The sequence below is a fragment of the Staurois parvus genome, unplaced genomic scaffold (genome assembly GCF_062004578.1).
Source record: "Staurois parvus isolate SC_StPar_1 unplaced genomic scaffold, SC_StPar_1.0 ptg000929l, whole genome shotgun sequence".
Taxonomy (NCBI): domain Eukaryota; kingdom Metazoa; phylum Chordata; class Amphibia; order Anura; family Ranidae; genus Staurois; species Staurois parvus.
Genome location: NW_028318725.1, coordinates 389,618 through 411,382, shown reverse-complemented (window position 1 = coordinate 411,382; position 21,765 = coordinate 389,618). Strand labels below are relative to the sequence as shown.

The following is a 21,765-nucleotide window of genomic DNA, read 5'->3' as shown; positions in this document are numbered from 1 at the left end:
TGTCTGACATGCCCCCTGCCAAGTCATATCTAGAGCTCTGCAATCAGCAAAGCTCATTCTCCCTGCTAACTGCAGAGCTCTTACTCTCACTCAGCAGGGGGGTGTTGTACCTCTGTAGAGAGACTACTGTTTTCAAACACAGAACAAGGACCTATCTGCAGCTTGTTGGCAGGGGGCAGATTTTTCTACTCATGTTGTGGCTGCTTTTTAAAATGTAAAGTTTTGTTTTGATGAACCCAAAATCTGTTTAGCTGCTTGTGGTGTGTGTTATCCATGTGCACTGTTATGCTTTGTACATCGCATACTGTAGCAATGCTTGTTTTTTTCTTTTTTTAAATTTAATTATTTTGACACTCCATTTACAATGTCAGAATGTCGTGATGTGGTATAGTGTGTCCCAATGTGATTTGCTGCATAAAAATTGCAGCAGTTTTTTAGCGCACACCAATGCACCAGTGAAAGAGAAGTGAAACAATAGGAAGTAAAACCAGTTTTCTTGTCTATGCATTGGGTCTGCACTGGGAAACACTGGACTGAATACATATTACTTTTGATAACAGGTACTAGAAAGGTATGCTTTGTAATATACAGGTATCAGCAGAGCTTTTATGGCATCAACTTTACCAGTCTGTGGAGGGCAGTAACTGATAAATACTAGGCAACCAATTGTTGTGAGTGTTTTGTTTTCTATCAGCCCTGGTATAAAAATGGCAGAATTGATGTTGAAAAGACACCTCCCATTTTATGATGGCTCTCTAAAATGCAGGTTTTTATGCAGGCCATAGACGGGTCATTTATCGGCCGAATTTTCGTCTGCACGAACAATCAGTCAATAATCACGCCGTTAGTGGGGCCAGCCCGTCGGTCGTTTTTCACGGATCTCCTCATTTATTTTTATCGGTCGTGCTGGAAAATCCGCGAAAAACGGCCATTTTTCATGGACATGGGTGGCAGCATCGGCAATGGGGCCGAGTGATTTTTCATTTATCGGCCACAAATGTGGCCAATAAACGGCCTGTCTATGGCCTGCCTTGCTCCTATCTTGTTGCAAAAGACTTGGTACAAGAAAAAAAAATTATACATTTATAAAATATACATAAAAAATAGATGTTTATTTAATTCACATTGAAGAAAATAGGCAAATTGTAATCTAATTAATAATACAGTTCTTCGGATAATCAAGTGTATGTAATTATCTGTAGCCAATTAAATACAATATGCACTCTAGAGGAAGTGTTAATGTGGGTATATGGGATGTTTGTTGGACATTACCATGCACATAGCTATATTTTGTAGTATCTAATGGCTGTTGTGAAAAATGCACAATCACCTACTATTGCATATTTGAATGTTTGTCTGCCTGATAATATCTTAAAGAAAACTCATCATATATGAGCTTATGAGGAAATCTGAATTACAGTCTTTATTATAAATATCACGCACAAGCACATTGTTCATTGTTGTGGACAAACATATCTAATCTTCATGAAATGTATAATGTGCCTGTGAAGCACATGCACATGCACGCAAAGGCCCCAGGGTACGTACTGTGCATTTACTTGTGTGGTTTGTTATGGAGTATACACTTTGGTATCCAAACAATAGCCTGAGATAAAAATATGATTTTCTCTAATGTTTTACATCTATTTGACTGCTCTCTGGGATTTTACAGGAACAACTCATACAGGACAAACCATATGAAGTATGTACCGATATAATTAGGGCAACTGTAAAAATTTTTTTATAAAAGTAAACAGTGCATGCTGTGCTGGGATTATGACAACGCACATGCATAGACTTGCATGATGGGGCCATGGGAAGCACACATACATCAATTCATCCAATGCTGCCACTAAAGAGAGATACTGTAAATATCCATACAGCTCTGACCAAAGGGCATGCAGGGTTTTTAACCCACTGCTTAGTTTGGAGACCTAACCTAATTTTTTTTTTCATTTAATTCATTTTAAAAACATTTCAAATTGTGCATTCTATGTATTACCTTTTCAAAATAGAAGGCACAATAGCAGTATTATTTGGATTTTCAATATGCATGGCAAACTAGGACCGCACTCCCAGTTTTTCAGTTATATATAGGTTTGGGCATCATGTTCACTATGCATTCATACATTCGCATGCTCATACAAGCCCACAATGAAAGCAGTTTATCCCTGTTCCTGTTTATTTCATCAAATAAATCTGTCCCAATGTCTCTTTATCAAAAGTTATATAAAAAGTTTGTTATATGTATGTCTTTCTAGGGCACTTTTGATATAATAATACTTTTTTATCAGTAGCAAAGGAGACGATATACACAGGTAACGTATCCTAATAATATGCCTAGCTTGAACTGGCAATCTAAATTCCCAGGAAAGTGCTTTACTAAGAAAATGTATTGGAAAAGACCCATCACTAGAGTCTTGTATCATACTATGTTAATATTCAGACAAAAAAACTCCCTACATTGTCGGCAATGAAAAACTTTAACCTTAAAATAGAGGCTTTCATAACAAGCCTGTGACACTGACAAGTAGGGTGGTGGTGGCTAGTATGCTTTATTGAGTGGTTGAGCTTTTGCTGTCCACTGCCAGCAATTTGGAGACTGTTTTATTTCTTGTTTCTGAGGTCTTCATAAAACCACTCATGCAAGCTTCTGTACATAGACTTTTCCCTGAACTCTTATCTATTTTTCAATATGAATCTGATGGTAAGCACAATGGAAGTAATATTTACTGTTTTAAAGGACTAGAATTTTTCCAACAAATATTAAATAAGCTCAACCGAATTTTTTTTTTTTTTAGTATGCAGCAACATCTAACAGATGAACAATTATTTCAGCCAATCAAGAAAGAAACAAACAGGATATCATTGTATTCAATCAGACTAAGCTTCAGTTCACACATATACAATTTCTAATGCATTGAATCACATGACAGGTCTTATAACCTAGTTTTCTATGTTTGATGTTCACATATACAGTGAAGGAAAGAAGTATTTGATCCCCTGCTGATTTTGAATGTTTGCCCACTCACAAAGAAATGATCAGTCTAAAGATCGAATGGAAGGTGTATTGTAACACTGAGAGACAGAATAGCAACACAAAATTCAAAAGAAATGCATTTCTAACAAATTAAGCACTGATTTGCATGTTCATGAGGGAAATAAGTATTTGATCCTCTTCACAAAACATGACTTAGTACTTGGTGGCAAATCCCTTGTTGGCAAATACAGAGGTCAGACATTTCCTGTAGTTGGCCACCAGGTTTGCACACATCTCAGGAGGGATTTTGGCCCACTCCTCTTGGCAGATCCTCTTCAAGTCTTTAAGGTTTGGTAACTCGAACTTTTAGCTCCCTCCACAGATTTTCAATTGGATTAAGGTCTGGAAACTGGCTAGGCCACTCCAGGACCTTAATGTGCTTCTTCTTCAGCCACTTCTTTGTTGCCTTGGCCGTGTGTTTTGGGGCATTGTCATGCTGGAACACTCACCCATGACCCATTTTCAATGCCCTGGCTGAGGGAAGACGGTTCTCACCCAAGATTTGATGGTACACTGCATCCCTTTGATGCAGTGCAGTTGTCCTGTCCCCTTAGCAGAAAAACACCCCCACAGCAGAATGTTTCCACCACCATGTTTGACAGTTGGGATGGTGTTCTTGGTGTTCAATGGTGTTCAATGCCCTGGCTGAGGGAAGAAAGTTCTCACCCAAGATTTGACGGTAGATTGCTCTGTCCATCATCCCTTTGATGCAGTGCAGTTGTCCTGTCCCCTTAGCAGAAAAACACCCCCAAAGCAGAATGTTTCCACCACCATGTTTGACAGTTAGGATGGTGTTCTTGAGGTCATAGGCAGCATTCCTCCTCCTGCAAACACTGAGAGTTGAGTTGATGCCAAAGAGCTTGATTTTGGTCTCATCTGACCACAACACTTTCAACCAGTCCTCCTCTGCATCATTCAGATGTTCAGTGGCAAACTTCAGATGGGCCTGGACATGTGCTTTCTTGAGCAGAGGGACCTTGTGGGCACTGCAGAATTTCAATCCTTGTCGGTGTGGTGTGTTACCAATTGTTTTCTTTGTGACTGGTCCCAGCTGCCTGGAGATCATTGAACAAGATCCTCACGTGTAGTTTTAGGATGATTCCTCACTGATCTCATGATCATTGACACTCCACGAGGCAAGGTCTTGCATGGTGCACCAGACCTAGGGAGACTGACAGTTGTTTTGTGTTTCTTCCATTTGCGAATGATTGCACCAACTGTTGTCACTTTCTCACCAAGCTGCTTGGCGATAGTTTTTGGTAGCCTAGTCCAGCCTTGTATAGGTCTACAATCTTGCCCCTGACATCCTTGGACAGTTCTTTGGTCTTTGCCATGGTGGAGAGTTTGGAATCTGATTGTTTGATTGCTCCTGTGGACGGGTGTCTTTTATATAGGTAACAAAATTAGATTAGCAGCACTCCCTTTAAGAGACTGCTTCTAATCTGAGCTTGTTACCTGTATGAAAGACACCTGGTAGCCAGAAATCCTGCTGAATGATAGGGGATCAAATACTTATTTCCCTCATGAACATGCAAATCAGTGCATAATTTGTTAGACATGCATTTCTTTTGAATTTTTTGTTGCTATTCTGTCTGTTGTGGACCTTTTGAAATTATGTATCAAAAACATGACTTTATCAAGACATAACCTTACTTATGACAGCAACCCAGCCTAGCCATATGTTAAGGGTTAACTGGTCTTGGTTGAAAAGTCGAATGACCATCCAGCTAAAGAAATGTACATAATGAGTGAAGTGAGATTTTTTTCCAAGACAATAAGACTGTTTGGACTGTCAACAAATACTATTTGTATATTGGGGTCGGGGAGAATGCATATACAAAAGTTAAACAGCCAGCCAGATGAGACATTAGACTTTCAAATACTGAGTCATCACATCTAACTAATAGACAATGATGAGACGGGAAATTCACTGGTCAAAAGTTTACCCAAAATCCTGTGGAGTGTAATGAACTAACAAACCTCTCGAACCATCACAATATGCTATTATCCACTAAGGTTGAAAGTATTAATGGTTGTTTACTCTGACTCCAACACAAGAGCCAGGCAAACAGAGTCTTTTACTACCTATGGGAATGTTTGATTCTGAAACAAAAGGTTTAATTCAGGACATTTTAAGGCTAAGAATTGAATATATCTAACCACAAAGATATTACTAAAAAGCATAGTATCTATGGATGTTATAAAGAATATGTTTCACACACCACAAAATATTCAGCAGAATGGGGATTGTATATCACTAACTTGAGTATTGAGATGAGAAAAAAAGTAAGATATATTGTGAGTTAGCATCAGTTGTATGTCTTATCAGGAAACAAATGCTTTCACACAAGCTTGTATCTCAGGGAGAGGAATAACTGAATATACACATATATTCCATGGTTCTTATTTAGATTATTATAGCTATGATCAACTATATATCTGGATAAGACGTATATTTAATACCTAAAATCACCTTGAGTTCCACCCGAGGTATGAGTCATCATCAATACTCAAATTGTTCTATGGTACAAGACTGCCACCTGGCAGATAGGTGAGAAATAGCTTATGTACATACATTTCTCAACTAGCCAATCAAGAAGCCTGGTGGGAGGGTATCTTAGAACAATAGTTTAGTTGGTATAAAAGCCCATGCACCTTATTGAAAAAAAAAAACTCATCAGGAGAACCTCATTAAGAAAAACCTCATTAAGAAAAACCTCACTAGAAGAAAAACTGAAGACATCTGAAGAGACAACTCTGCTGAATAACCTCTTCCATCTTTTCAAACTTTTAAAAACTTTCTCCTAAACTTCTAAACCTCTGAATCTCTACTATACTACATATCTATCACTTGCCCCTGTGGCATCATTCTGAAGGCGTTCCATTGTCAGCTGGATCCACTGGAGAGTTTCATAGTCTGAATTCCGGGTGTGGTGAGACTGTCCATTTAATTTTGCATTGCATATTTTCTCTGTTGTGTAGAGTAATAAGAATTACCTTAGTGTATCACAACTATATTGGGTGGTTATATATATATATAGAGAGATCCTGTATTACTGCTAAAATTGTTTGGTGTCATATTACAAATTTTTCACATTTCATGAATTATTAAATATTAATAATTAGAGTATAATTTATCAGAGAATATCTTCTTCCAATCCTATGGCCACAGTTTGTGAGAATATAACCTCTGAGATACTCTAAATTATTAGTTATTAATAAATTTAATTTTTATTAATCATTATCATCTAGAAATTTGTTATATTGATTTCATTATTTAGAAACATTAATATTGTGTATGATATTGGTAGGATATATCTTTGACCGTGTGTATCAATATTCATTCATCACCAGTCTTTTGCGTTTTGTGTTAATATATATATAATTTTTGTACATAAATAAATTTTTATATTTATCTATTATAAGGCAAATTTTGTGTGTATGGTACAAAATCATACTGGCTAAAAGAATTCAAGGTATAATAATAAGTGGTGATCAAATTATCAAGGTGTCCAAATTATTGGTTTACTAAATATTTGCCGTATTTTAATGGCTGGAGGCACTGTAATATTTCATCTAAGGGAAAGGGACACCGCCCTTTATAAGTACAATAAATCCTTACATAAACCACCACAGGATAAATTTGGAGGCACTGCTGAGAGCCATAGAAATCGTACCATAATACGAAACGCACTGGTGATTGTATATTTGTACACTTGGTCAAACATATATTTTGTATCAAAATGGCATCCAGTAATCACGGATCCACCTCTTCCAAGCATAACGAGGAAAATCTGGCGGCCCAAGATATTGAGGTGGGAACTCTCAAGCCAGCCCGAAAAGCCGTCGGTACTTGGCAGAAGTATGTTGAATGTGCAGTAATAGATTATCTCCGCAAGAGATTAGGTTTGGGGGATAGCAATAATGAATTTGTGGATGAAGAGAAAAAGCAGGCTATGAGCACCTTTGAGGACCTGTTCAACCAAAAGGGCCAGGTTGTTGAGTTTTTAGTAGCATTTGCTAGAGCAGAAAGTGATAAAAGCCGTGACAGACTTCTCTTAGAAGCTTGGCCCATGTTATGGTTCATGAGTGCTGGAGCTGCCCAGCAAACCATAACTTTAAGGGAAGAGTTGTCAGAAGCCCGCCTTTTGTTGGAAAGCAGAAATCAGGACATTGAGTCTTTGAAAGGGAAGCTTGGTCATGCCGGTATTCGTTTAGACGAATCCAAGAAATATCATGATAGATTGGTCAGAGACTTTCAAAGTGCTCAGGACCTGTATGAAAGAAATTTTCAGGAATTGAAACGATTTCAAAAGAAGTATCAGGATTTAAAAGATGAAGTGGAGTACTTCAGATCTGAAAGGTTATCTCCTATTGAAATTAAAGTTCGCCCAGGGGATAAGCATGACCAGTCAGAACTTGCATTGATAAGATCTGAGCAGAAAACTCTGGAGGAGCAGATTATGAGGTTGACGGCCCAAATAAATTCTGGGGTCCAAAACCGGACCAACCCAGTCAAGCAGGAGGCTGAGGAGCGGGGATACCCGCATCACAGTGAAGTACCTGATAGTGAGGCAGAGATAGAATATAGGTCGCCTCCTAGGCTCTCAAGATACACTCCAGAGCGCTCAGAAGAAAAGTATGAGGTTTCATATAGGCAAGAAGGGAAATCCCGGGGGTCATTCAGGAGATATGACACCCCAAAGGTTATTAAGTTCCTGAAGGACACTGTTCCTATGTTTACTAAGAAAGGGTCCCTCGAGATCACTGAACATATGAAAACATACGAACAGACGTTAGAAATTCTGGGCATTAGAGATGACCACACCAAAATAGAATTGCTGCCATGGGTATTTGAAGAGAAATACCGGCAATTCTTTGATACCTTGAGGGCCTATTCCAATCAGTCCTGGAGAGAGGTTAAACATAAGTGCCACATGGAATTTGGGCCTTATAAAACTGTAACCTCTGCCAAGGCTGCGGCCTACAATTTGAAGTGTGGTCCTCACCAAAGCCCTGCAGAATTTTTGGCTGTCCTCAGAAATGCCTATTTCCTGGCTGAAAAGGATCCCAATCTTGGCCAGCCAGAATTCAAAACCTTATTTTATGAAGCGTTACCTGCTTACATAAAATTGGGACTTGCTCAGGATTACAGAAAGGGATGCTCTCTTGATTGGTTGGTGAGAGAGAGTGACTATTTGTTCTCAATCCAACAGTCCAGTGAGGGCGGGATAAAAAGAGAACCCAAGAATAGTCCCAAGATAGTAGCAGCCACTACCGTTTCCCCTCCAAATCCAAATTTGCAGGCAGAGAAGAAATCATATGCGGAAGTAGTCCGTGGGGGTAAAACCAATGGTTCCCCTAGATTTGCACCTCAAACCCAGCAAGTGAAGGAGGTCCATAACTTTACACCCCAAAACCAGTGGGTGAGGAAGGATAGACAAAAGCCAGGGAACTACGGTAGTGGAAGTGAGAAGAATAAAAAGTATGGTAAGGGCCAGTATAGTGATGAGAATCAAAGGAGTCAATGGTATCCTCGGAGGTTCTATTATCCTCGCCAAGATCAACATGGGAATTTTTATGGGAACCCCAATTTCAATAGGAACCATAATTTCAATAAGAATCCCAATTTTAATAAGAACTCTGACTTCCAAAGATTTCCTCCACGCCAAGAACACCCTCAAGCTCAAAGGGGGGATACAGTACCCCAAGCTCCCCTTAATGACAGGGAGACCCTGAAACCTCAGAGGGAAAAATGGCGTCGGGACCAGAGCAGTAGTTCTGACTCTGAATCTCATTACCAGTCCCATCCAAAATACAAGCGTAAGTATAGGAAGAGGGAGAATCAACAGAATGACTCCTCTGAGCGTATTGGGCAAATAGAGGCACAGGTCAGCAAAATGGCTGAACAAATGGACAGGCTTGTCACTAAATTTTCTTCCAATCCTTTTTTAGGAACAGCCCCTGTGACCAACCAAGGGTCACAGAATTAACAGGCAACCAAGCCTTAAACCAACAGGGGAGAACACTGAGTCAAATGACAGGAGATGTGTGTCCCGTCCCTGACACGCCTACTTATGGAGAATCTAGTTCTCGGGCAAAGGGGGACCAGTTGTTGGTTATTAACAATTCTCCTGTTTTTCAGTGTCCATCTATTGCCCCTAATACAGTCGCGGCATCGGAAGTCGTCGGGATTGACAAGCCAGACGGAGCACCAACTTCTAGTTGTGCTTCTGTCTTGAGACAGTCAGTCCAAGAATCCCACCAGGGAGGATAAGGGTGATGTGTCCACCACATGCGGTGAGATAAGAGCCAGTCATATGTTACTGAAGGGCCCACAGATCTTCAACCACGCCAATTTCATGTGTGAGCTGACTGAATCTGATGGGAGATATTATGTCACAGTGCAGGTGCAGGATGCCAGTGATCTTTCTATTGTCGGCCTAATAGACACTGGATCCCAAGCAACCATCATGTCACAGGAACATTTTGATAAAGTGGCTAATGTCATGCCCACTAAGCCAAGACTTAAAAGCTTTGACAGCTCATTGATTGGTGTAGGTGGAGACCCTTTACAAGTCATGGGTACCGCCTGGCTTAAACTGATACTGGGTAACAAGGAACTGAGACACCCCATCATCATTGCCAGCATCTCCCAGCACCACATGATCATTGGGATGGACTTTCTAAAAAGGCTGAACACAATAGTTGACTGTGTGAACCAAGTACTGTGGTCACAGGTAAATACCCCGATTAAATATGGGAAACTTAAAACTCCCCATTCCCGACAACACTGCCACCTGGTGGAAGAAAGGCCTGGATCATTAGAAATCCATTTCAGGAACAGTCAACTTCCTGATGTAACGGTTATCAAACCTGATGACCATAACCCTATCAGAAGAGATGAGGATCACATTTTTAGAATTCCCCAAGATAAAATAAAAGATATTTCCCTCCAAGATGACATCCTTACGATATCTTTTCATCAGGAGGATAAACCAAGAAAAGGGGGAGATCACACCCAATTCTTGACAGGTATTGAAAGGGTTAACAGTGACTTGTTTATCCCCATCCGGATAAATGGTCTTAATAGGTCAAAATATGCCAAACTAGATTTGAGACAGGAACACAGCTTTGTAAGCCATGGGCTGATAAAACACCTGACCGAAATGTAAATGATCCGTTTCTCCACACGTCAGCGTCATTGGATTTCAGACTCCATTGATGACTCTGATGATTACAATTCAATAGCTAGGTGTCTCTTAAACGTCACTGTAGGAAACAAAACAGCCACCCATGTGTTCCTAGTCTTGGATAATCCCCATACTAAAATTTATTTTGGCAACGATGTATTACATCGCTTTGCAATGCAAGTCGACCTAATTAATGACTGTTTATGGAGTCGACTAAAGGGGGACCCCGAGAAGTACCAGAATCTGGACTTAGCCTTAAAATCCCAGCAACAGATGCCTTATGCTGTTGAAGTCCAGGTAGCCCAGAAGATTACCATTCCTAAGGGCATAAATAATTTCATACTCCCCATCCAAGTTAAAAAGGGACATAGACTGAAGGGGTCAGATGCATTAGTATGCCTCTCCCATAAAATGCAGGGGGAAGGACTGAACATTACACACACGCCCCTAGTCAACACACATCAATCCCCGATGTACATTTACATACATAATCTGTCCAATCAGGACATCGTCTTACCCGAAGAGACCCTTATTGGTCTAGCGGTAGAGACTGAATATTACACCTTTGGGGTCACTAACCAGGTGATTGGACTCATCCCCGATGAATATTTGTCGGAGGAACAATTAATTGAACAAACATTCCATTCATTACCAGAGGGTATTTTCACCATAGAGTCCATTTATCCGTTCGATTCTAAAGATGGTACCTGTCGAATCGAAGAGACATCAATTGTCTTTGATCACCCAATCAAAGAACAAGAGTACCCCAAAGAACCTGGATGGCAGGAGAACACACACACACATCACATGCCCAATGACCTCACCACAAAACTTGAAGAGGCATATGAGATAGGTCAGCCGGAAAGCTTTCCTGGACTCAAGGAGTTAGTGGAAGAGATGGTGGCCCTCGCCGATGCGTGTTCCAGTGATCTCGACCGACAATTGCTCCGAGAGCTTCTCCTTGAATTCCAGGAGATCTTTGCCAAGGATTCTTACGATTGTGGGACTACTGACCTACACATCGCTAGGATCCAAACAGATCCAGATGCCCCACCAGTATTCGTAAGACAGTATAGGTTGCCATTAGCTTCCTATGAATCTCTAGCTGAGATTATCAGGAAGTTACATGAAAGGGGAATAATTAGGCCCATCCACAGCTCCTATAACCACCCGATCCTGGGTATTTTAAAACCCAATGGACAATGGCGTTTGTGCGCTGACCTCCCCCAGCTGAACAAACGTGTGTACATGTCAGGATGGCCTGTCCCATACATAGACCAATGTCTAGCCCAGCTCCAAGGATCCCAAGTTTTTACAGCCTTGGATTGTGCACAGGGGTATTGGACCATTAAGGTGAGTGAGGAAGACCAATACAAACTGGCTTTCAGTTTTGGGAATCGACAATATTGTTGGGTACGAATGCCTTTCGGATTCATAAATTCCGGACATGAATTTGCTGTGTTCATGCACAAGGCCATGCCAGACGCCTTCGAAAGGGGGACGTTGGCATATGTGGACGATATCCTGATCAAAAGTACTGATATGGCCAAGCACATTACAGAACTTCGGCATGTTTTGGGCCAATTGAAAGCAGCAGAAGTTAAACTGTCCTTACAAAAAGCCCAGTGGTGTCGCACGAAGGTGAACTTCCTAGGCCATGAAGTTACTGCTGAAGGTTTGAACCCACAAAAGAAGAAGGTTGAGGCGGTTCTAAACTGTAAAGTCCCTACTAACCTTAAAGAATTGAGATCATTCCTAGGTATGGTAAACTACTCGCGTAAATTTATTGATAATTACGCCGAGATAAGCAAGCCGCTGCTTCACCTACTGAAAAAGGATGTCGGATGGTCGTGGGGTAAGAAACAGGAGGACGCCATGAAGGAGTTAAAGGAACGTCTTACACAAGCGCCGTGTCTCGGATATCCCGAAGGGGGTAAGAGCTTCTATCTAGAGACAGGATTTACGCAGGTAAGTATGAGTTCCGTTCTTTACCAGAAACGTGATGATGTCAGTAAGGTGATTGCCTATGCCAGTAAAACTTTGACCCCGGTAGAGGTAAAATTCAGTGACTGTGAAAAAGCTCTATTGTCCACCGTGTGGGCATTACAGAATTTCCGCAGTTACATTCAGGGAGAGAGAATCATTGTTGAAACGGCACACCAGCCTTTACAGTATTTAAAGAGTGAACGTATCAGGGGAGGAAATGTGTCTAATAGCCGCATCACTGCTTGGACTTTGTCTTTGCAAGGGTGGCCTCTTGAAATTCGGTATAAACAGAACAAGAAAAGTCCAGTAGCCCAGGGCCTAGCCGAGCTCCATGATTGTTCCGCAACTACGCCTGCTATGGAGGCCCCGGACACTGACTTTCTGGAAGAACAACTGTTCTCTCCCTACAAGGTTTATGATGAAGAATACTGTAAACAGCTGCCGTGTGTATATGTAGATGGTTGTGCTTTTCATCACAAGGATGGGGAACAGCTCCAACTAGTGGCAGGTATTGGAATCGTTTGGACCCAAGGTGTCACCCCAATTTCTGTGGGATACAAACTTGGACCAAAAAGCAGTCAGGTTGCTGAACTTACTGCAATCCTTAGAGCAGTTGAGATGGCTATAGAGTTCAACATTAAAGAGTGTGCCATCATAACCGATTCCAATTATGTCAGGAATAGTTTTGTGGAGTATTTCCCTAGGTGGAAGCGAAACATGAACAAGAGTAATCACAAACCCGTGAAACATGGTAAGCTCTTTTGTCACATCGATGAACTGGTAAGGTCCAATGATATCACCCTGCACTTCAAGAAGACCAAAGGCCACTCCAAGGTTCTAGGTGCCGAAAAAGAAGGGAATGATCTGGCCGATTCTTTAGCCAAGGAAGGGGCAATCAACGGTGAATTGTTAGACATCGATCAATTTTTAGGTACCGTACAGGTTGAAGCTGTCACCAGGCAACAGGCCAGAACAGCTGGTGATCCAAATGCATTACAGTGGAGTCACGATTCTCCTAGTGAGGATTTAATTACTGCCCAAAAAGAAGACCCAATAATTGGCTTGTTTTATAGTCATATAGAAGATCCCAACCAAAATCCCATAAATAAGGAAGTATGTAGTGGGAAGGAGGATTTACGCATCTTAATGAAATCCAAATCCCAATTCTCTTTGTACCAGGGATTGTTGATACGAACCTCAAAGGGTGGCGTACAACAATGGGTCAACCCGCTTAAATTTAGAGGTTTGATGCTACAGCATGCCCATGATGCTCCTACTTCCGGGCATCGTGGAGAGAAAATCACGTATGAGATCCTGCGGGATTATGCCTACTGGCCTCATATGTTACGTGATGTGAAGGAATACTGCCAAGGTTGCCTAATATGTCCCCAATTTCAACCTACCAAACCAACTCACAGAGCACCTCTCCAGAAAAGGGGGATATGTATGCCTTGGTCAGACCTTCTAATGGATTTTATTGGGCCCGTAACAAAATCTTCATGAGGAAATCGGTATACAGTTGTGTCCAAAATTATTCAACCCCCACTGAAATTGAGTGTTTTGGCCAGTTTGACATTGCTTTTGATCATTCAGTCATCTTGCTTACATTTACATTAAAGAGGCACTTGTAGGTCAGACAAATATAACATAACAGTTATAATGAAATAACCACAAATGTCTTTTCTGTGCTCACAGCATTATCAGTTTTATTCAACCCCCAAGTGACATTCAATCTTAGTACTTAGTACAGCATCCTTTTACAGTTATAACAGCTTTTAAACGTGAAGCATAGCTTGACACAAGTGTCTTGCAGCGATCTACGGGTATCTTCGCCCATTCTTCATGGGCAAAGGCCTCCAGTTCAGTCACATTCTTAGGCTTGCGCACTGCAACTGCTTTCTTTAAGTCCCACCAGAGGTTCTCAATCGGATTTAAGTCTGGTGACTGCGATGGCCACTCCAAAATGTTCCAGCCTTTCCTCTGCAACCATGCTCTAGTGGACTTGGAGGTATGCTTGGGATCATTGTCCTGTTGAAAGGTCCAACGTCTCCCAAGCCTCAGGTGTGTGACGGACTGCATCACGTTTCCATCCAATATCTCCTGGTACTGAAGAGAATTCATGGTACCTTGCACACGCTGAAGCTTCCCTGTACCTGCAGAAGCAAAACAGCCCCAAAGCATGATTGACCCTCCACCATGCTTCACAGTAGGCAAGGTGTTCTTTTCATCATAGGCCTTGTTCTTCCTCCTCCAAACATAGCGTTGATCCATGGGCCCAAACAGTTCTAATTTTGTTTCATCAGTCCACAGAACACTATCCCACAACTTTTGTGGTTTGTCCACATGGCTTTTGGCATACTGCAGTCGACTCTTCTTATTCTTTGGAGACAGCAAGGGGGTACGCCTGGGAGTTCTGGCACGGAGGCCTTCATTACGCAGTGTGCGTCTTATTGTCTGGGCTGAAACTTCTGTACCCACATCTGACAAATCTTTTCTCAGTTCCTCAGCAGTCACACAGGGACTTCTCTCCACTCTACGCTTCAGGTAGCGCACAGCAGTCGAAGTCAGCATCTTCTTTCTGCCACGACCAGGTAGCGTTTCAACAGTGCCCTTTGCCTTGAATTTGCGAATGATGCTTCCTAAGGTGTCTCTTGGTATGTTTAACATCTTTGCAATCTTCTTATAGCCATTGCCCTTCCTGTGAAGAGAAATCACCTCTTCTCTTGTCTTCCTGGACCATTCTCTTGCCTTCACCATGTTTGTAACCACACCAGTAAATGTCTAGAAGGAGCTGAGTATCACAGTCATTTTAAAGCTGCCTAATTGGTGCTTATTATGCTTGATTGCTGCTCGGTGACATCCACAGGTGTTTTCAATACCTGATGGAAAGCACCTGTATGAACCTCTGTTCTTCAGAGTGGTAGTCTTTAAGGGGTTGAATAATTGTGGCAATGAAGAAACCACATAAGAACCATTTACTACTGTATTACATAAACAATTGATGTCATTTTAGTTGCATTTGGGTAGTTACAACGTCCTTGTAGGATTTGATTCTGAATACAATTCCAAATGTACACTATAGTCCCTAAACCCCTTTACAGCATTGGGGGTTGAATAATTTTGGACACAACTGTATGTTAACAGTTACATGTTTATTCACCAAGTATGTCGAGTGTATACCAGCACCAAATAATAGCTCCGAGACATGTGCTGCATTGCTAATAAATCATGTATTTTCACGTTTTGGTCTCCCACAGAGGATAGAATCTGATAGAGGATCGCACTTCACTAGCGAAGTGATGGCCAAATTGTGGAAAATTTTGGGGGTTAAAAGGAAATTGCATATCGCCTATCGGCCAGCCTCTAGTGGTGGTGTAGAATGATACAATCAGACCATCGTTAACGTCCTTAAGAAATTTGTTAAGGAAACAGGCAAAGATTGGGATGTCAAACTTCCACTGGTCCTGATGGCGTTGAGGGCTACTCCGAATACAGTTACAAAAATGTCATCTTTTGAACTGATGACAGGTAGACGGATGGTACTGCCCCAGCACTTATTGTATCGCACTACAGATCAAAATTTGATCAATGCCACCACCACACACCAATACATAGAGGATTTACGTAAACATCTGCAATATGCTTTTGCCTTTGCCCAGCGAAATTTGGAAAGAGCTGCAACTAGTGCTAAGACATACTATGATCTCAAAACCTCTAAGAAGGAATATGAGATTGGTGACAAGGTCTACCTATACAACTTTGCAAGAGACCAGATCAAGGAACGGAAATTCCTTCCATCTTGGAAAGGTCCGTTCTCTATCATTGATAAAATCTCTCCGTTCGCATATAAATTGCAGGTTCCCCGGTATGGTGAAATCAGTGATAGATGGGTGCACATCAATCAATTACGTGCTTGCCATCCGAAGTCTCAATTACAGTTGTTGGAAGACTAACCCACCAGTTCCTATCTGGAGATATTGAGATCATTATTAAATTTCCTTTGAACATTATCATTCATCTTTTGCCTTACAGGATCCAGTAATATAATTTTATATATATCCAATACTTAAACTCTTCATTTTAATAATTTAGAAATTAAGGCCCAGACCATGACCAGACCGGCGATCGGAGGTGTCAATGACCAGACCCTAGAAGGAAGCTATAATGTCCTGTGGGAAAGACCAGATGCCAGAGATCGATCCGGAGACGATAACCTGATGTCCCAGGCCACCAAGGGCCAGTCCAGAGGAAAAGACCCGCCTAGGAGACTGTCTAAGAGACCTGTCGTGCGGAGGACCCATGGACCCCAAGGTGGATGTGCCAGGCCAGGCTGGCCTCCTCACAAGACCAGGATCGTCATCAGAAGTGTCCGTCTAAGGACGCCGAGTCAAGTTGAGGACCAAACCAGCATCACCGCTGCCATTTTTTCTATAAAAATTCTTTATTTCATTCACCCTATCTGAGAAGACGAACGATCACATTAGTCAAAAGTCCCACTCATGGTTTGCGATACAGACACCCATCTATACGTGCCTGTACCCCAAAAAAGGGGGATTTGTTGTGGACCTTTTGAAATTATGTATCAAAAACATGACTTTATCAAGACATAACCTTACTTATGACAGCAACCCAGCCTAGCCGTATGTTAAAGGTTAACTTGTCTTGGTTGAAAAGTCGAATGACCATCCAGCTAAAGAAATGTACATAATGAGTGAAGTGAGATTTTTTTCCAAGACAATAAGACTGTTTGGACTGTCAACAAATACTATTTGTATATTGGGGTCGGGGAGAATGCATATACAAAAGTTAAACAGACAGCCAGATGAGACATTAGACTTTCAAATACTGAGTCATCACATCTAACTAATAGACAATGATGAGACGGGAAATTCACTGGTCAAAAGTTTACCCAAAATCCTGTGGAATGTAATGAACTAACAAACCTCTCGAACCATCACAATATGCTATTATCCACTAAGGTTGAAAGTATTAATGGTTGTTTACACTGACTCCAACACAAGAGCCAGGCAAACAGAGTCTTTTACTACCTATGGGAATGTTTGATTCTGAAACAAAGGTTAAATTCAGGACATTTTAAGGCTAAGAATTGAATATATCTAACCACAAAGATATTACTAAAAAGCATAGTATCTATGGATGTTATAAAGAATATGTTTCACACACCACAAAATATTCAGCAGAATGGGGATTGTATATCACTAACTTGAGTATTGAGATGAGAAAAAAATAAGATATATTGTGAGTTAGCATCAGTTGTATGTCTTATCAGGAAACAAATGCTTTCACACAAGCTTGTATCTCAGGGAGAGGAATAACTGAATATACACATATATTCCATGGTTCTTATTTAGAACATTATAGCTATGATCAACTATATATCTGGATAAGACGTATATTTAATACCTAAAATCACCTTGAGTTCCACCCGAGGTATGAGTCATCATCAATACTCAAATTGTTCTATGGTACAAGACTGCCACCTGGCAGATAGGTGAGAAATAGCTTATGTACATACATTTCTCAACTAGCCAATCAAGAAGCCTGGTGGAAGGGTATCTTAGAACAATAGTTTAGTTGGTATAAAAGCCCATGCACCTTATTGAAAAAAAAAAACTCATCAGGAGAACCTCATTAAGAAAAACCTCATTAGGAAAAACCTCACTAGAAGAAAATCTGAAGACATCTGAAGAGACAACTCTGCTGAATAACCTCTTCCATCTTTTCAAACTTTTAAAAACTTTCTCCTAAACTTCTAAACCTCTGAATCTCTACTATACTACATATCTATCACTTGCCCCTGTGGCATCATTCTGAAGGCGTTCCATTGCCAGCTGGATCCACTGGAGAGTTTCATAGTCTGAATTCCGGGTGTGGTGAGACTGTCCATTTAATTTTGCATTGCATATTTTCTCTGTTGTGTAGAGTAATAAGAATTACCTTAGTGTATCACAACTATATTGGGTGGTTATATATATATATAGAGAGATCCTGTATTACTGCTAAAATTGTTTGGTGTCATATTACAAATTTTTCACATTTCATGAATTATTAAATATTAATAATTAGAGTATAATTTATCAGAGAATATCTTCTTCCAATCCTATGGCCACGGTTTGTGAGAATATAACCTCTGAGATACTCTAAATTATTAGTTATTAATAAATTTAATTTTTATTAATCATTATCATCTAGAAATTTGTTATATTGATTTCATTATTTAGAAACATTAATATTGTGTATGATATTGGTAGGATATATCTTTGACCGTGTGTATCAATATTCATTCATCACCAGTCTTTTGCGTTTTGTGTTAATATATATATATAATTTTTGTACATAAATAAATTTTTATATTTATCTATTATAAGGCAAATTTTGTGTGTATGGTACGAAATCATACTGGCTAAAAGAATTCAAGGTATAATAATAAGTGGTGATCAAATTATCAAGGTGTCCAAATTATTGGTTTACTAAATATTTGCCGTATTTTAACGGCTGGAGGCACTGTAATGTTTCATCTAAGGGAAAGGGACACCGCCCTTTATAAGTAGAATAAATCCTTACATAAACCACCACATGTCTCAGTGTTACAATACACCTACCATTCCATTTTTTGACTGATTATTTCTTTGTGAGTGGGCAAACATTCAAAATCAGCAGGGGATCAAATACTTATTTCCTTCACTGTATGTGGTACAGCCGCAGTGCGATTTTGAAAAGGGACCTGTGCTCTTTTCAGTGCGGTACAGTGTGATTTCCAGCCTGATACACTTTAACAAGTCATATCAGAATTGCACCTGCACTGCTTTAACAAAATCACACCACATCCGGCCATCAAAATCGCACCGCATCCTCAAAGCATATATGTGAACCCAGGCTTAATGTACAAGGTTCTCAGATGTTACAGATTTGGGATAAAACTGATTTTTACAAAAAGGTTTCAAAGCTACTATCTAGAGATTGATAGCTTGCTATGACATGGCAGAGGGAGTAATAAAGAGCTTACAACAGTCTCTATGCACAGGTACTGTTAGGGTTTATTCACATGTGCATCAAAAACATAGCTTACAGTGTATAGTTTCATATGCATCTGTACGCAGCAGAGTAGAAGGCCATAGGGTCCATTCCCCAAGCTGCACTTGCATCCAGGGCTATGATTTTTTCCCGTATTATTTGTTGTATACGTGTAAACATTTGAGCATGCTATACAGAGTTCATGGACACTATTGGCTGCAACCAAAACACAGGTTTATTCACATGTGCATCAAAAACATAGCTTACAGTGTATAGTTTCATATGCATCTGTACGCAGCAGAGTAGAAGGCCATAGGGCCCATTCCCCAAGCTGCACTTGCATCCAGGGCTATGATTTTTTTCCGTATTTTTTGTTGTATACGTGTAAACATTTGAGCATGCTATACAGAGTTCATGGACACTATTGGCTGCAACCAAAACACAGGTTTATTCACATGTGCATCAAAAACATAGCTTACAGTGTATAGTTTCATATGCATCTGTACGCAGCAGAGTAGAAGGCCATAGGGCCCATTCCCCAAGCTGCACTTGCATCCAGGGCTATGATTTTTTTCCGTATTTTTTGTTGTATACGTGTAAACATTTGTGCATGTTATACAGAGTTCATGGACACTATTGGCTGCAAGCAACACACAGGCCCAACAAGTAATTATCATCAATGAGTACCCAACATGCAAATATCATCAATGTGTACTCAGTGGTGCCATGATTACACGCTGCTGCTGTTTACATTTCAGGCCTTGATGAGTAATTTATGCAATGTAGCGCATGTGCAGTATGACTTGGGCCTCAGTCATTCAGAATCAATTGAGGTTACTCCAATAGGGTCCATGTACACGGTACACACTGTGAGAGGTTAACTCAAATGTAGAGCTTGTGTACACAAGGAACATTGCACTCCCAACTCACCCAGAGTGTAAATGGAGATATCAGATGGCCTTAGCCATCAGTGCACCACAAACCACGCCCCCTGACATATTTTGCCCTGCCCACCAGGCCTTGGTCACAGAGGTGAAATGCATTAGAGGGTGTGGTTTGTGGAGTAGTGCTGGCTGAGGCCATTTGACATCTCCTTTTACTCTCCAGTTGGGTCAGGAGTGCAGTTTTCCTTGTCTAAACTAGACTTGCCACTGCTGGATGAGTAAGCTTAACACTGGCACCCCATTCCTGAGGACCAGGGGGATTTAACCTTCTTTCTTACTTAGAGTCGCACTCCAAGCTGTATACTGGGTCAAATGTAGAGCTTGTCATCAACTTCACACAGGTCAGGAGAGTACTTTTTTGGGCTTGTGGCCCATGTTTATTTAAAAGTAAAGTTTTAAAAAAAAAAAAAAAAAATCTCATGCAGTTACTGTTGCAGGGGTTTTCAGCATCACCACAACAGAATACAAAGTCTTCAGCCTCCTGGCTATTGCAGTTCTGCCCACCTTGGACTGCACAGGTTCCTGCCTTGTTAGACCCCATCTCTTAGTATTGCTGTAATGCCCTGGCCTGGTCAAATCCAAACACCTTTCCTTGAGGTGAGTATAGACACCCTCCCAGTGTCTCTCCACACACACTTATGCTGTTTCAGGGACAGCTTGTCCCCAGGAAACAAAGTATTGATTCAGAGACAGCCCCTTGACCTGCACCATCAGACTGCTGATCTCCAGTAAGTGGAGAAGACAGGGTTAGAGGGTTCATCCCTCCCAAGACTCTTCGAAGCCTCCAAAACCCAATCCTGAAGTTACCAATCCTGAAACAACTGCATAACCAGTTTTTCCACTCAGAATAGCCATCCTGGAGCCCTTCAGCCTGAACCACTGAGAATCTTGTGTGACATGTACATCTTTTTACACCATGACAAAATGTAGCACTGTCACAGTATAAACAAATCTTATGTGTGTACAGCATATGGACAACTTTTTATGCATGATCTTGCTAGTAGCAAGAACATACGGCCATGTAAATGAAACCTTAGATGGCATAGCAAAAGGAGTAGGATGGGTCACATCAAGTATGGAGCATAGTAGTCCACAATCGGCAATCAGGTTTCACGTTCTGAAAATTTCCAGACATCAATAAAGAAAGAAGTCTGATTTATTTATATTGGTTGCTGCATATTATGAAATAAACCTGTATATGTCCTATATTGAGAGCCCTTTCAAATATAGGCACATGTAGAAATATTTGTGTAGACTAAGGTGATTTTTTTTTCAAAATCTCTGGCTCAAATAAAAAAAAAAAAAAAAGCAGTATGTATGACAGGAGCTTGGGCAGAAAGAGGATTTATAAATCAATACAAAATATGGTCTGCAGAAGAGATTTTGGCAGTAATCCACTCGGCATAAATATTTTACTTTTCATTGCTATATTACATTGTTCTCTTATGCAAGTATATCATGTCTGTAAATGAATGTGATTTATGATTTATAGATTTAATTCATAGTTTCATTTTCAATTAGAGGACATTTATGAGAACAAATATCAGGACAAGATGGTTTTGTGCCA

General features: G+C 40.6%; 1 pseudogene; it reads left to right on the top strand.

Moving 5' to 3' along the window:
- Positions 1–21,765, top strand: part of LOC149441963 (histone-arginine methyltransferase CARM1-like) — a 98,952-nt pseudogene that overhangs the window by 51,972 nt on the left and 25,215 nt on the right.